Source organism: Grammomys surdaster, unplaced genomic scaffold (genome assembly GCF_004785775.1).
Source record: "Grammomys surdaster isolate TR1022 unplaced genomic scaffold, NIH_TR_1.0 64, whole genome shotgun sequence".
NCBI lineage: Eukaryota > Metazoa > Chordata > Mammalia > Rodentia > Muridae > Grammomys > Grammomys surdaster.
Window position 1 is genome coordinate 4242666 of NW_021604566.1, and position 16455 is coordinate 4259120.

A 16455-nucleotide genomic window follows, 5' to 3' on the forward strand; every position below is an offset into this window, starting at 1 on the left:
AGAGAGAGAGAGAGAGAGAGAGAGAGAGAGAGAGAGAGAGAGAGAGAAACAATCAAAAATAACTAAATATCTTGCTAGTACAGCTTTTTTTTTTTTTATAAAAAAAGGGGTTTTTATTGGCTTTTTTTTTTTTTTTTTTTGGTTTTTCAAGACAGGGTTTCTCTGTGTAGCTCTGGCTGTCCTGGAACTCACTCTGTAGACCAGGCTAGCCTCGAACTCTTGAACTCAGAAATTTGCCTGCCTCTGCCTCCCAAGTGCTGGGATTAAAGGTGTGCGCCACCACTGCCTGGAAAGGGTTTTTATACTACTATAAATGACTTTCAGAACCAGAGTTTGACTACACACAGCATCTTAATCACTGGGCTGTGCTTGTTTTGGGGTGGAGATGCCTTTGTATTTGAAAATTATTTATTAATATCAGTAAAATTCAAGTAATTTTACAGTAATCATTTTAGTGATTTAAAGCATCCAATTCAGTGACTTCCAGTGCATTTCTATTGTGCAACCTCCAACTTGCCCACCACCAACAAGACAATTTCATCAATACAAAAAGAACTCCAATATCCACGGAGTGGTTCCTTATTCTCCCTTGACTCCTGCCAACTATACCTTCTCATCCTTTCTCTAGTATTTACTTATTCTGAATTTCTACAGAAAGTGAATTGCATATGTTTTATCTGTCATGTTTGACTTCTTTCAATTAAGTAGAAAACTTTCAACATATTCATGCTGATATGCACAAACACATGTAGCCCATTTCATTACATCTTGTGGTCAAATATTGTTCCATCACACAGGTGCACCTCTTGTTATTCATTCAGTTGATAATGTCTGGATTGTCTTCATGTTTTGGCATATGAAAACATAATACTCAATACCACATTGAGAACTTAAGGTAAATTTAAGGCTTTTCCTCAGTTTCTTTGTATTATAATTAAAATATGTGCATTATAAAAATAACAAATTTATGCACAATTCACTGATGTTAATATATTAATACTGTACAAACATTACCAATATTCATTTCTACAAATACTCTTGTCATCCTAAACTGAAACTACATTTTTATTAATGAAAAATAACCACAGAAAAATACTCAAATATTCTAGAACAGGACTAGGCTATTTTCTGTAGGTATGAACCTCTTCACAACTCCTTGTGATAGAAAACAGGGAGCATTTGTTGTCAGTTGACACTGATTTTGGTTAGGTTCACAATTGTAGCATATATCTGAATATCTTCTTTCTAAACCTAAATAACAAACGTCGCTGTGTGCATGTATCACATATGTTCTTGTCTTCTAATCTATCCTTTGATAGTTGGATTGATTGTGTATTTTAGTTCCTATGAATTTTCATATGATAGATATCAATATCAGCTTTTCATGTTCATAGATTCCTAAATCAGAATCACTAGCTCAGATGAGCATTCCATTCTCAATATTTAAAGGAACTTTCATCCTACATAACACAGTAGCTACTGTTATTTTATATCTCATTTAGATGGATAGAAAAGGGGCTCCATTTTATTTATCTTTAAAGTATTGTCTATTCTTTCACTATTTAAGTTAATTGCTGGATATTTCTGTGGATCAGTTTTTGGAGTGCTCTGCATATGTGGGGTATTAATTCTTTTTTCCCAACATGGTACTTTTATTAAGTATTTGGGAATTTTATACAATGCACCCTATTCATCCTTTTATTTTTCCTTTTTTTTTTTAAAGGAGTGCTTATTACAGAAGCCTTCAATGTTCAGTGTTCCTAATTATCAGTCATGAGTCTGCAGTCATTGATACCACTGCATAATGAGCTCCCTTGCTTGGGCATAGCTGCTAGTGGCAGCATGAATCACAGATGTTTACATTGTTTCTTGAGCAGCACAGACCTCAAATATCCAGAAAAATGGAACTGGAATCTCAATGTAGTCTCTGGTAGCAACAGGGACCAAGGACATCAGCACTGACTGCTGTGGCAGTAGCATGAATCATGGCTATCAGCATGACCTCTGGTATCAGCACAGATAATGGAAGTCTTTCAAGGAGACTTAATCCAGAAAAATGTGATACCATTTGATGTCATGGAATTGCATGTCTAGGATTCTCATGAAGTTGTTCATGACTATTGTAGCCAGGAGCACTTAAAGCCTCTATGTTGACTTTAAATTCTTAATCTTTGCTAAATTTGTTTGATAATTTCGGAAGACTCTTCAGAATTTTATATATTTGAAGACTGTTCACTCTTCAGAATTTTCTATATGTTATCTTAAGAGAGAAGTTTTTAACCTTTCTCTCTTTTTCACACACACACTCTCTCTCTCTCCTCAAAGTTACAGCTATATCTTCCTATCATTTGTTGAATTGAAATGTTGGGACTGTATAGCCTTGTCTTTTTCAGAGGAAATATGTTTACCTTTTGAATGGTGGGTGTGATCATCATATTTCATACTAAATTTTATTTTCCTCCTCAGTTTTCTTCCAATACTTTCATTTTTAATGTTATTAATCATGAAAATGTACTTATATTTGCCAACTATTTCTTTGTATCAACTGCAAGAAACATGTGAACATTTTTTCTGCATTCTAATTATTTTAAATGTTCAGCAAAACTCAGTTTATATATTTTGAGGATTTTACATCACTCTTCATGAAAGATATCTACTTGTAGATATTTAATATCTCTTTTTCTTGTTTTGGGCACCAGTAGATAATGTGGTCCACCTGGTATGAGGAAAGTGTTACCATCAATATTTTGGCAAGCCTATAATTAATTGTTCATAGTAGTCTTTTATGTTATTTCTGTAAAAGTAGTAATAATATCTGTATCTGACGTTAGTAATTTAAATCTTTTCTATTTTTTCACGTCTGTTTAGATAAATATTTGTCAATTTTGTTCACCATTTTTAGAAAGTAAATTTTGAACTAGATGGAGCAGTTAGTGCACACTTACCTGTTTTCCTTGCACTTGGGAGGAAGAGACAGAGGATCAGGGGTTCAAAGCCATCACCAGTTACATAGAGAGCTCAAGACTAGTCTGATGTGTGCAAGACTTTAAAGAAAGAAAGAAGGTGTGGGGAGTAAAAGATGGAAAGAAAAGAATAAGCAGAAAACAATTTTGATTTCATTCATTTTCTCTTATAAATTTTTGCTATTCATTTCTTCACATGAATGTAAACAATTATCGAAATATGCTTTATCCCATAGACTCCCTTCATAGTGTTATACGGCTAATGGCAGAAATCCTTTCCCTTCTGTTCCTCTGGGGATACTTCAGTTTCTCCCTTGGTTTTCAAAGGTAGTTTGGCTGACATGTTTCTTACCTTCAAAATTTGAATATGTATGATTGAAAGCTGATAATTCACTCTTCTTTGATAAGATTTTTCCACCTTTCTAATTGTAAGATTCATTCTTAAGTGACCCCAAAAATTCCACCAGAGAACTCTTACACCTGATAACAACTTCAGCAAACTGGCTGGAATTTAACTAGAACAAATCAGTAGCCTTTGTCTACTTAAAGGATAAACAGGCTGAGAAAGAAATTAGGGAAAGGAGACCCTTCAGAATAGTCACAAATAATATAAAATAACTTGGTATATCTCTAAACAAGCAAGTGAAAGATCTCTATGACAAGAACTTCAAATCTCTGAAGAAAAAAAATGAGAGAAGATCTCAGAAGATGAAAAGGTCTCCTATGCTCATGACTTGGCAGGATTAATATAGTAAAAATGGCCATTTTGCTGAAAGCAATCTGCAAATTCAATGCATTCACCATCAAAACTCCAACTCGATTCTTCATAGAGATAGAAAGAGCAATTTGCAAATTCATTTGGATAACAAAAAACCCAGGATAGCGAAAATTATTCTCAACAATAAAATAACTTCTGGAGGAAAATCACCCTCCCTGACCTCAAGCTGTACTACAGAACAATAGTGAAAAAACTGTATGGTTTTGGTACAGAGACAGGCAGGTAGATAAGTGGAATAGAATTGAAGAACCAGAAATGAACTCAAAGACCTATGGTCGTTTGGTATTTGACAAAGGAACTAAAACCACCCAGTGTAAAAAAGACAGCATCTTCAACAAATGGTGCTTGTTCAACTGGAGGTCAGCATGTAGAAGAATGCAAATTGATCCATTCTTACCTCCTTGTACAAAGCTCAAGTCCAAGTGGATCAAGGACTTCTACATAAAAACAGACACACTGAAACAAATAGAAGAGAAGGTAGGGAAGAGCTTCAAACACATGGGCACAGGGGAAAATTTCCTGAACAGAACACCAATGGCTTATGCTCCAAGATCAAGAATTGATAAATGAGACCCCATAAAATTGCAAAGCTTCTATAAAGCAAAGGACACTGTCAATAGGACAAAATGGCAACCAACAGATTGGTAAAAGATCTTCACTAATCCTACATCTAATACAGGGCTAATATCCAATATACACAAAGAACTTAAGAAATTAGACTCCAGACAGTCATATGAACACCACATGAAGCTCAAGAAAAAGCAAGACCAATATATGGATCCTTCAGTCCTTCTTGGAAGGAGGAACAAAATATTCAAGGAAGGAAATAAGGAGACAAAGTGTGGAGCAGAGACTGAAGGAAAGGTCATCCAGAGACTGCCCCACCTGTGCATCCATCCCATATACAGACACCAAATCCTGACACTATGGCAGGTGCCAAGAAGGCTTGCAGACAGGAGCCATCTCTTGGGAGACACTGCCAGACACTGACAAATATAGATGCGAATGCTCACAGCCAACCTTTGGACTGAGCAGTAAGTCCCCATTAGAGGAGTTAGAGAAAGGACGGAAGGAGCTGAAGGGGTTTGCAGCCTCATAGGAAGAACAACAATATTAACCAGCTAGATCCTGCAAAGCTCCAAGTAACTAAACCACCAACCAAAGAGTGACCTATGGCTCCAGCTGCATATGTAGCAGAGAATTTCATTGTATGACATCAATAGGAGGAGAAGTCCTTGGTCCAGTGTAGGGGAATGCCAGGGCAGTGAGGCAGGAGTTGGTTGCTGGGTGGGGAGCACCCTCATAGAAGGAGAAGGAAGGACACAGGTTAGGGGGTTTCTGGAGGGGAAATGTGGAAAAAGGATAACATTAGAAATGTAAATAAATAGAATATCCAGAAAAGAAAAGGATCCATTCTTTGTCTCTGTCTTCCACAATTGTGACAATAGTTTCTTGCTTTGTGAGTTTAAGTTATTATTATTTGACTGGTATATGTTGATATTTTAGTATGTTCACAAGCACATCTTTCATATAAATTTCCAGCAATTATTCTCCAAAACTATTTTCTAATCCATTCTCTTGTCCAATCATGCCCCTACAATGCAATGCTCCCCTCAGTGTCCCAGAAGCAGCTTAGTCTCTGTTCACTTTTCTTCACGATTTTTTCATCCATTTTTGACTTTATGATTTACATCACCCTGTATAGTACATTCACTAATTCTTTCTATTGCTTGTTCAACTCTAGTTTGAATCTCTAACAAGTTTTCAACAATTGTACTTTTCCATTTTAAAGCATCTTTTTGACCTCTTTAATGTCATGATTTCTTCATGTCTACCTCTGTTTTGTTCATACATTGTTTGTATGACTTACTCCACAGTTTGCTTTTGCTATTTGAGGAACTGTGTTAATTTTTACATGTTTGTGCAGTAGATCTTCCTTCATGGCTTTCCAGGGACAGTTCCATTAATTAATACTTTTTCTTTAAATGGAATAAATTTCTATGTTCTCTTCATACATTGTAGTGTTTTTCCTGTTGAACAGTGAACACTAGATACTAATAAAGTACTATTCCATAACCCAAGACTTTTCTATTTTTCTTTATTATTTCTGTCTGTTTCTCTTTGCTACATTTACAAATTACTGTTTCAATGATCACCTGAGTAATAAATTTAGGATTTTCTAGGATATTTTCTAAGTCTGCTCTTTTTCCCAGTCTTGCAAGTCACTCTTTCATCATTCCAATATATAAAGTGGCTTTGTGATGTCCAGATTAAAGTCTACATTTCAAATTGGGAATGATAGTGGAAGAGTGAAAAGCAAAATGGTGGTGGCCTTTTACATTACCTGATACCACATCAGCACAACGAATCTGATTGCATCCATGAGAAAAGATACAATATTGTCATTCTCCTATTCATACCTCTGTGGTCGGAAGCAGCACCCAGTTATATGAGCCTGGAAGTCTGAAAGATGAAGAACAGAGTCTTTCTCCTACTCTGGCTCCCAAAGACTTCAGATTACCCACACCTAGAGCTGTCTACCATGCAGTGGGATGGAAATGGGTAATTGCTTCTGTGCTAATTGCTGAAATGAAATGTAACCCACCAGTCTTGCCTCCCATGGGGCTTTGCGGGGCTTTAATAGACTCCAGATTCTAAAATTGTCACACTAGACAGGCTCTTCCAGTGCAGTTGTTGTCTAGGCACTGACATACTCTTCATGCTCTCTACTCTGGCATCTTCCCAGAAAAGACTTTCCATGTACACTAGCTTTGTTTGTTTTGTTTTTCCTATGTTAGAGACTTGTTTTCAATTACCTTGAGACTGCACACAGAAGCAGAATGTCTAACTAATGCAGAAACTGCAAATTTAATTTTTTTTATTTCAATGAGCATTTTTGAATCTGTAAGACAAATTCAACTTAATTTTTAAGTTTTCAGGGAACTGTCAACCTGTGTTACAATGTCTTGTTACTTCCATGAATGTTTTAAATTGAAAATTAGAGTGAGGTTTAATTGTAATATCAACACTGTGTACAACTCCTTACAGTCTCTGGTTTTCCGTCTGCCTTGCCATAAATCATATTTCACTTATCAAACAACTGTCCACTGCAAAGTGGCCTCTATAAGGTGCAAATATGATAAGACTCATGTGTGTTGTAATTCAAGAAAATCCTAACTCAGATATGTTGACTTTTTTTTTTATATCTATGTATAATTACTCAGGCTTAATGAACAAAAAGTGAGTGACTTCAGTATTGTAAATATTGTACCCTGAATAGATTGAGCTACTGGTTCTGTTGGGTGTTGACTTCTCAACAACTATTTTCCGGATTTCAAAAGAACATTTTATGAATACATTTGTTCAATCACAGTAAACTTTCATCCCTGTTTAAAGGTCTCTGTTGTGACTGTGACAAGGTTTGTAACTGTCAGCTCACCCACCTACATTTACAAGTAGCTGAAGAGATTATTTGGACTAGATATGCAGCCATTCAATAAAATATAAGCACACATGTGATTCCTTTCCAATACCAAAAGAATTATAACAGAAAAAAAATTAAACCTTAATAAGACACAGAGATTTGTCCATGCCTTACTGTGCAGGGCATGCATGCATTTTAATTTGAAATACTAATTCCTTCTCAAGGAAATGAAATCAGTCTATCATGTGTATTTCCTTCTTTTCTTTGATTTTTATGAGAGCTTCCATACTTACATGAGCTAATATATAATTATTGTGTTTGACAAAGGTTTAATGATTTGACATAACAATAAAGGACATACTAAGTGTTAAGGAAAGAAGTCAGCACATGCAGTCTACCCTTGTGATTTTCACTAGTGAGATATCCCACAGGAAACTATTTCAAAGGCATTATTTCTGGAATATCATAAAGAAGCTAGCTGAATCCAGTTATGATTGAGATAGACTTTATCTAAACACAGTGTAAACCATAGAGCTACTTAAACAGTCCAATTTGGCAGTTGAGGGAGTTACCGTTTTATCACCCCATGAACAGAACCTCTAGGTCAAACATGCTAAAACAGATATAATGGCACGCCTGTTACAGTTCCACACTGTGTAGACATCTGGAAATGTGATCTGCCGGTGGGTACTGGCTGAAATATAACCATTGTGAGACATATTTTGGGGGGACAAGGTTCTAAGCAGAACAAGAGCTAGAAGTAAAGAACAGTCTCAGGCTAGGTATATATTATATATTCAATCTCAAAAAAAAAAAATCCTACTGACAGCCTGGAAAGGGTTTATGTGAAAGACAGAAGAATAACAAGATTCTCTGTCTCATCTCTATTTATATCTATATCTGTATTACTTAAATTTATATGTATATCATCATCTATATCATCTATATCTCTCCATATATAGATATATATATGTATTAATGTATGTGTAAGTAGAAAGCATAAATATATGGAGATATATAAATATATAATATTCACGTATATATGATATTTATATATATATACAGATGCATACATACATATATACATATATATGTACATAGAAAGTATAGGTAAGAAAGGACTGAATATAAGTATGGAAATAATATAATATATTATATGTACTTTCATTTCTTCTTTGAAAGAGACTGTATTTTTACACTTTATTGAAAATTTACTTTTTTTCTCACATAATATTTCTGATTATGACTTCCCCTCCCTCTACTTCTCCCAATTCCTCCCCATTACACATACAATCTAGATCTACTTCCTTTCTCACCTCATTAAAAGCAAACATGATTTTAAAGAATAATAGTAAAATAAAATATATAATAAAAGAAACAATACATTGTAATTGAACAACAACAAAGAAAACAAAACAGGGGGGAAAAGCCCAAGAAAAGGCACAAGAAACAGAGACCCAGTAGATCATACAATAAAGAATTCCTCCATAGCTAACTTATGATAATGTATCTGAATAGGTTTTGCTACCAAATTACCTATCTGTTGTTCCACCGAGTTAGTCAGCCTAGGGACCAAAAAAATAAATAAAAAGCAAAAATAACCCAATTAATGGTCCCAAGATGGAAGGAAGTAGGGTTGACAACCATGGAGAGGTTAGAAACCAATTCTTGTACCAGTTCTCCTCTTTCTCCTTCTCTCTCTGTCTTTTCTCAGGGCCGTCTCTGACCTTTTTCATGCTCTCTTCAATCATCCCTGCCTTGTCTATGTAAAAGCAACATTCTTCTTTAAGGGCTGTACATAGTCAAGAGCTATACACAGTCTTTTCTATTGTAAAAGAGTAAATCAAGTCCAATAAAGTCCTTTGCAATTTTGGGGGTCTCTTCAGACAGCGAAACGAGGGATTCCTTCAGATTAGTGATGACAATTATCATAAGTTTGCTATGGAGGACCACAAGACTCAAGATGAGGTTGTTACTCTATACAGGGTATTCCCAAAACCCATCTCTACCCAACCTAAGAGAGGGGACTTCCACCCCTAGACCAAGCAGAGAGGGGCCACCCCTCTTGACTTGTGATTTGAATTCTTGCTTAGGCTGTGAGGCTAAGCACTGCATGGGAATATAAATAAAAGTTAAAAATATCTCTCTGGGTTCCCTGAGGGACAAGCCTGACTGAATAGGGGTTGATGTCAAAAGTGTCCCCTCTCCAGGAAAAAGACATCAGGATGGGTATGGTCCTTATGCCTCAGTGGACAATGACAGGGTGACCAGAGCCATTACAAGGTCCCCTTCAATTACTGGAGGTCAGGCCTCTATCTCTACCTTTGCAAGATTAGAATTGCCATAGCCCTTCTATACTTAGAGAAGGGAGGAGATGTCAGGGGCAGCCCTTCTTATACACTGAAGGCCTAAAATCAACCATAGGCCTAAAATCAGCAATAAGCCTCTCATACACATATGCTAACACAAAATCTTGGGTCTCTGTGGAAAAACATTGAAACAGATGGCTATAAGCTATTGTAAACAGGCAGTTTTTGTAGAAATTTACCAGCCTGAGTAGTCATAGACCTTGTAAATAGGTAGCCTTAATGAATATTACCAACTTAGATAAGGATAAGTGAGTCATAGGCAGAGTCATAGTGACCTGTTCCCTGAACTTTCACCCAGCCAATACCCTGTTCTGAAAGATATCTGTACTCCCTCTGAACACCCATGCTCCAGTGTTATCCCCTTCCCCACGTCCTGCCTTTCTGTGTTTATAACCCCTGTGTGAATAAGTAAAAATTATGATTTGATTTAAAATAAATAAATAAATAAATAAATAATTTTTTAAAAAACAAAACAAAAACAAAAAAATGAAACAAACCAAACAAAAAAAAGAATTTCATAAAAGCACTAAATTGGAATCCAAATATATGCAAAAACGACCTGTCTGTGCCCTGTGAATGTCTCAGTCTTGAGAGTTCAGATGAGCTTTGATTATTTTGATTTAGAGAGTCTTGTTTTTTTCTTTTTATGTGTCCCCTTTGGCTTCTATACTCTTCCACATCTTCTTCTGTATAGTTACCTGATATTTGAGGTGAGGGATTTGATGGTGACATCTCAGAGCTGAGTGCTTCAAGGTCTCATTCTTTGTATAGTATCTGGCTGTGGGTCACTCTTGGTACCCATCTGCTGAAGGAGGAAGCTTCTCTGAAGATGACTAAGGAAGGCACAGATCTATGAGTATAGCACAATGTCATTATGATTCATTTTATTGTTGTGGTCTTGGTGTTGTTTTTTAGAACATTAGTATTTGGTTTTACCTAGGTGCACAGGTAAAATCTTTGTAAAATCTTTGGTTCTTGGTCACACCATGTTATGGAGTAGGCTTTCAGTCAAAGCAAATAAAATATTGGATGGCTACTCCCTCAAGGTTTCTACGACCATTGCCTTAATATATCTTGTATTCAGGGCAATATTGTAGAGAAAAAAATGTAAAAAGGTTGGTGTTAAGTGTCTCTTTTTGTACTGTGCTGAGTATCTTGCTGTACCAAATATGCTAGCATGTAGGTGTGAAGACTTAAGTAGGAACCAGCTCAACTTCAGTGTTCAAAGAATTATGAAGGTGTTGTCTGCAGAATTTGGTTGGGCCTTGCCATAAATTTGCAGAGAGCAGCCTATAGTTTTGGCAACAGTCAGAGTTTTGGGGTTTTTTGGTGGAGGTAGGTGCGGAGCAGGGGCAGTTCCACTGGGATACCTTACACCAACTACTCAATAATATACATCCCAATCCAGGGACTGAAAGCTTCATTTAGTGACAAGGGAAGTACAATTGAGGGCCTACCTTGGTTCCCCTGTTATTTAGTGATCATTATATTTTAGGTATCCACTACTGCATTATGTTTCTATACTATCCCTCAAATGGCACTAAATGTAGCTGTCTCTCCATGTATCTCCTTCCTCATTTCTCTTTTCCAACTTTGTCCCACGATTCTCCTGCTCCAGGGGAAAGAAATCTATTTATTTCCCATTTGAGTCTTTCCATCATAATCCCTTATACCCATTCTAATGGATATAAGATGAAATCTCAAAGTATTTTTGATTTGCCTTTCCCTGATGACTAAGGATGTTCAACATGTTTTTAAATGTTTCTCAGCCTTTTGAATGTCCTCTTTAGCAAATCCTCTTTTTGAGAACTCCCCTCCATTTTTCACTTGGGTTTTTTTTTGTTTGTTTGTTTTTGTGATATCTGAGGGTTTTTTCTTCAGTTCTTTATATAGTTTCAATATTAACCACATATCAGACATGTAGTTGATGAAAGGTTTATCCTATTATGTAGGCTGATGTTTTTTCCAACTGACATTGTCCTTTGCCACGCAAAAGCTTCTACGTTTCATGAAGCTTCATGTGTTAATGATAAATGTCTATGCTTATTGGTTCAAGCCTATTCCCCACTTTTCTTCTAGCAGTTTTAGTGTATTTAAACTTAAGTGGCCTGCAGGTTTCTGGAGAGGCTCTGTTAGAGTTAGAGACTGGGAGGTTTGGAGAGGAAGGTCTATGTGAAAGACTAGACATGGGCCAAGAAAGAAAAGTGGATCTCCAGCAGGTGGTCTACTAGACAGTTGAAGAGAAGACTGGGGGATTGGTTTCGGAGGAGCTGATAGAGAGGTTAAGATCTGCCTACCTGCTTCACTGCCCAGAATGTCCTGCGGGTTCCCAGGAAATGACTGCTAACTTTTTGCTAGGAGTTTTATATCTCTTCTGTTATAGAAGGAAACCTCAATGTGAACACTCTGACATTCTTACATGGAACTAGCTCTTAACAGTCTTCACACATATGCCTATCTTTGTTTGGGTTTCATTGCTGTGAACAGACACCATGATCATGGCAACTCTTATTAAAAACACAAAACAAACAAACAAACAAACAAAAACATTTAAATTGGCTCTGCTTTACAGTTACAGAGGTTTAGTCCATTATCATCATGGTGTGCGGCATGGCAGTGTGAAGGAAGATTGCAGACATGGTGCTGGAGGAGCTGAGACGTCTTCTGTACCTTAATTTGAAGGCAACAGGGAAAGACTGTGTTTCACATTATGCAGAGCTTGAGTATATATGAGACCTCAAAGCACACCTCCACTTGACATACTTTCTCCACAAGGACTTGGAGTAGGCTACACCTATTCAAACAAGGCCACATCTCCTAATAATGCCACTCCCTATAGGCCAATCATTCAAACACATGAGTATATGGGAGTCATACCTATTCAAATCACTACAATGCTCTAGAGTGGTATAGCTGAATGTTGCGATATATCTATTACACCTTACTGAAGACCTGGCATATTGATTTCCATAACGGCTATACAAATTTGCATTCCCAATAATAACTGATGTGTGTTTCTTTCATCCTCGCCAGCATGAGTTATCTCTTCTTCTTTCTTTATCTCTATTATTTGTAAATTTGGTCTTTTCATTGTTTCCCAAATTTCCTGGATGTTTTAAAATTTAACATCTCCTTTGTTGGAAGTACCCACTTTTTTTTTAATCATGTCTCCAATGCCTGAGATTCTCTCTTCTATCTCTTGTACTCTGTTGAGGAGGCTTGTCTCTGGGGTTCCTGTTAAATTTTCTATATGTTTAATTTCCATATTGCCCTCAGTTTGGACTTTATCAATTCTATTTTAATGGATTCATTCATCTACTCTTTAACCATTCTACCATATTCATAAATATACAAATGTATGTTTTAAGTCTTTTTCTTGAGTTTCAGCTATGTAGCAACACTCATGGTCTGTTATGATAGTGTTGCTGGGCTCTAGTGAAAACTTATTGCCTTGGCTGTTATTGTGTTTTAACACTGGTTCCTAGGCCAAATCTAAGTTTGGGAAGATTGTAATTCTAGGTACTGATATTTGATCCTTCCTTTGTTCAGTAAGTTTTATGTTCCTTGGTTTCTGTTGCCTTCTCTGATTCTGAGGAGAGTGTAGCATCACCTAGTAGGAAATTCTTTTGGAATTTTGTTATGTATAGCCAGGTAAAATGTGTTTGTACATACTAGGAGCTGAAAACTTAGAAGTGAACATTGGCTAGAGGGAAGGATCTGTGTGTTCCACTAAGATCTGATTAGTCCCCTAGGAATGGGGGCAAAGAGGATGGTCTGCAATAACATGCATTCTGCTGCCACATGTGGTTTCCTACAGAGCAGAGATAAGTCTGGAGGGTTGGAAGATGAAAATCTGCAGTTACTCTACATGCTTCTCTATACTAGGAACTTATAAATTAAAAAAAATAATAACAAGAAAAACATTATGCCAAATTAGCCACACCCAAAATCTTTCCATTTCAATTATTTTTTATATAGTTAGAATAACCATTCTGAATGTGTGTAACATCACATTAGATTTTATACTTCACTATCTATTTTGTTTATGCACTTATATACCACACACATACACCAACAATAATGACAAAAAAATCAAGTACAGTATTAAAACTTAAAAAAAGTGTGTCATATCTTATTTCATTCCTGGTGTGTCTGTTACCTGAACTTCATCCTTTCTCATCACCTAATATTTACCCATTATGCATACTATTCTGTACCCACAATTACATTTGTTTATATACATACATACACACATATCTTTACATACATTTACAAATTATATATATGTATATACATATATATAATTGACTAGGATATGCATATGAAAGAAAATTTGTTTTGAGATTGTATAACCTCATTTAACATTACATATTCTAACTCATCACTTTCCTGTAAATTTTGTGATTAGACTTTTCTCTAGATTGAAACATTTTATATGTATAGCAGATTTACAGTACCCATTCATCTGCTGATGGAAATGTGGCTAACCGCATTTGTTGCTCTAGTGAATAAAGCAGCCATAAACATAGATGTGTAAATATGTCTGCAACCTGGCACAGCATTATCTGATTATATGTTCAGAACTGAAAAGACTAGGTCATCTGATAGTCCTATTTTTCAATTTTTTTCTTTTTTCTTGCATCTTTAATGTAATTACATCAATTTCCCCTTCCCTTTCCTCCCTCCAAAGTCTCTTATAAATACCTCATTTTTTTCTTTCAAATTAGTGGACTTTTTCCATTAATTGTTTATACATATAAACATAAATATATATTCCTAAATATGTGAATATAACCTGCTCACTCTGTTTACTTGTATGTACAGTATTGGAAATTTGTTTTACTTTTAATTTTTGGAGCATCTCTAAACTGATTTTCTTGATTATATTAATTTGTACCTCCACCAACTGTGTATAAAGGGTTTTCTCTTCACATCATCTCTGACATTTGCTAATATATTTCTCCATGATAGCTTTTCTGACTGGAGTCAGATGGTATCTCAAATTAGTTTTAATTTGCATTTCCCTGATGGTTAGAAACACTGGACATTTTTAAGAGACCTGAAAATACTTATAGAGGTAACAAGTTATTCTCTTTACTAATCTAGAAAATTCACCATCTGCATCTTGTTGGGAGAATATTCACCATGGGCCCCATACTATCATTGCAGGAGTCCATACCACCATGCTTTTAAACCCATGTTTGCAGCACTCTGACCTTAGAAGGGTCACCATGAGTGTCTTTTTTGTCTGCAAATTAGAATCTGCTTTTTATTGTGGGACACAAATGATTTTACTTGAATGATGCAATTATTGTAATGGATTTAGAACATTGGCTAAGACATGACGCAGTCTGTGTTGCTCTAGAAATAGCTGCTGTCTTAGGTTTTGTGCATGCTTCAGGCCTTGCCTCTAACTGCACATATGCAAAACCTTATTACTTCTTGCTATAATATTGTTAACTGATTTAGAAAAAGTGGTAGACATGGTGGTGAAAAGAAACAACCTTTATTTGAGAAAAAAAGAGCTATAATTTGACTACATGGAATAAGGACATCCCCAAATAGTTGCCTGTAAGGAAATTACAGGTAAATTTTTATATTTTTATTGGTTTTTCTTTTTCTTTTCTATAGGAGAATTGGGAAAAATGTTATTTCCAGAGGTAGGTTATTGGTTGGGCAGTAATATTCTTAGTTACAAAGCCATTCCAATTGGTTACTTATGCTATATCTAACTGCGATGATACTGACAAGAAGTCTATTGAAAGAAGACTGTGGTTTGATCTTTAAAAAGTGAGGGTGCATTGCCTCTATGTCTGAAGACTCCTTTTATAAAACCTATGATGCTTCATTTTGTCTTGAGACACATAAAATAAAAGCTACTCCAGATAGGATTATTCTTTCAAGCTGAGATATGAACACTCAGTTCATTTTAATAAAATTTGTGTTTCTCCTGTTTTCTTTATCCTACCTTTGGCTGTGCTTATTTCTTCTTCAGTTTCAAGTATTACTTTCTGTAGGGATGTTTTTTTTTTGGCCCACTATAAAAAGTTATTTAGTACATATCTAGTGATAACCTGTTGCCATGCAGGAAGAAGGCAGAGGGAAGGCAGAGATAGGCATTATACCCTGCATTGTGGGGAAATGTGAGCAAATACGTATTCCAATAAAAATAAAAATAAGACGGTAACATTTTTTCCTAGTGAACTGAATATTCGCATTTGATATGATTTTATATGATTTCATGCTTTTATCTCTAGATGCTTTTACTTTCTTCAAGTCAACTTTTCAAAGTTCCTCGTAGAAGCAAAAGCACAGAGCTCTCAGCAGACCCATCAGTAGACTGGTTCTTCTTCTGCTGATCCTCAATGTATATAATTACATCTAAGCTTGCTACTTCAATGTTTCTGTAAGCTTGCAGCAATTGTTGTCTGTAAAGTGGAAAGCAGGCTGCAACTAAAAAAACATGTGAATCTGAACAGCAGGAAAAAACATATTAAATCACTGGGGTAACAAGTTCTTTTAGAAAATGAAAAAAATTCTTGAGTTAAAATGAGGACATAATTTGAAATAATAAGATGTTTATTTGAAATATATTTAGACATTATTTCACTATGTTTCTAAAAGATTTAATGTATTTTTACTTCATGTTTGTGTTTCATTTCCAGAAGACCAAGCCAAAACAAAACACAGAAAGCAATACTTAAGACTGAAGAAGAAAGAAGCACAACCAAAGACTGGAGAAAGAAAGCAGCAGGAACATGAAAAGCAGAAAAATGACAAAACTGTCTGCAATCAACACACACATTGCAATGGTAACTTTAAAAAGTTTAATGGCCTCAGTTTGCCAAAAGAAGATCCTGGCAGGCTGAAGTGATTTCGAAGGTGGGAAGGTGGGAGTGGGGGGTGGTGGGGGCACATCCT